The sequence below is a fragment of the Arachis stenosperma genome, chromosome 4, assembly GCF_014773155.1.
Source record: "Arachis stenosperma cultivar V10309 chromosome 4, arast.V10309.gnm1.PFL2, whole genome shotgun sequence".
NCBI lineage: Eukaryota > Viridiplantae > Streptophyta > Magnoliopsida > Fabales > Fabaceae > Arachis > Arachis stenosperma.
Genome location: NC_080380.1, coordinates 53,345,610 through 53,346,744, shown reverse-complemented (window position 1 = coordinate 53,346,744; position 1,135 = coordinate 53,345,610). Strand labels below are relative to the sequence as shown.

The 1,135-nt window shown below is 39.1% G+C and overlaps 1 non-coding gene across 1 annotated transcript; it reads left to right on the top strand.

The window, feature by feature from the left end:
• Positions 1 to 301: 301 nt before the first annotated feature.
• LOC130977768 (small nucleolar RNA R71) lies at positions 302 to 405 on the top strand. Its single transcript, XR_009085445.1, has one exon. It is a non-coding gene; the product is annotated as a small nucleolar RNA R71 (small nucleolar RNA).
• Positions 406 to 1,135: the final 730 nt, after the last annotated feature.

Here is a 1,135-nt window from a genome sequence, read left to right as displayed (position 1 = left end):
CCATCCATTCAGACTTTGAGAGATCATGTTGACTTGCTGAGTCAACACTTTATTCTGAGCCAATATGGCATTCAGAGTATCAATTTCAAGAATTCCCTTCCTCTGAGGCATCCCACTATTCACGAAATTCCTCTCAGAAGTGTACATGAATTGGCTATTTGCAACCATGTCAATAAGTTCTTGAGCTTCTGCAGGCATTTTCTTTAAGTGAATGGATCCACCTGCAGAATGGTCCAATGACATCTTAGAAAACTCAGATAGACCATAATAGAATATATCTAATATGGTCCATTCTGAAAACATGTCAGAAGGACACTTTTTTGTCATCTTCTTGTATCTTTCCCAAGCTTCATAGAGGGATTCACCATCTTTTTGTTTGAAGGTCTAAACATCCACTCTAAGCTTGCTCAGCTTTTGAGGAGGAAAGAATTTATCCAAGAAGGCCATGACCAGCTTATCCCAGGAGTCCAGGCTATCTTTAGGTTGTGAGTCCAACCATGTTCTAGCTCTGTCTCTTACAGCAAAAGGGAAAAGCATGAGCCTGTAGACTTCAGGATCTACTCCATTCGTCTTTATAGTCTCACAAATCTGCAAGAACTCAGTTAAAAACTAGTAAGGATCTTCAGATGGAAGTCCATGAAACTTGCAGTTCTGTTGCATTAGAGCAACTAATTGAGGTTTTAGCTCAAAATTGTTTGCTCCAATGGCCGCAATGGAGATGCTTCTTCCATCAAATTTGGACGTTGGTTTAGTGAAATCACCTAGCATTCTCCTTGCATTATTGTTGTTGGGTTCGGCTGCCATCTCCTTTTCTTGTTCGAAAATTTCAGAAAGGTTGTCTCTGGATTGTTGTGATTTAGCTTCTCTTAATTTCCTCTTCAGAGTCCTTTCAGGTTCAGGATCAGCTTCAACAAGAATGCCTTTTTCCTTGTTCCTGCTCATATAGGGAAGAAGAGAACAAGAAAAGAAAGAGGAATCCTCTATGACACAGTAAAGAGGTTCCTTATTGTTAGTAGAAGAAGAAAGGGAATAAAGAAAGGAGAGGGATGAATAGTTTGTATAAAGAGTAAGGATAGCGGAGGAGATAAGAGATGAAGAGAGGTGAAGAGAAGTGTTAGTAAATAAATAAATAAAT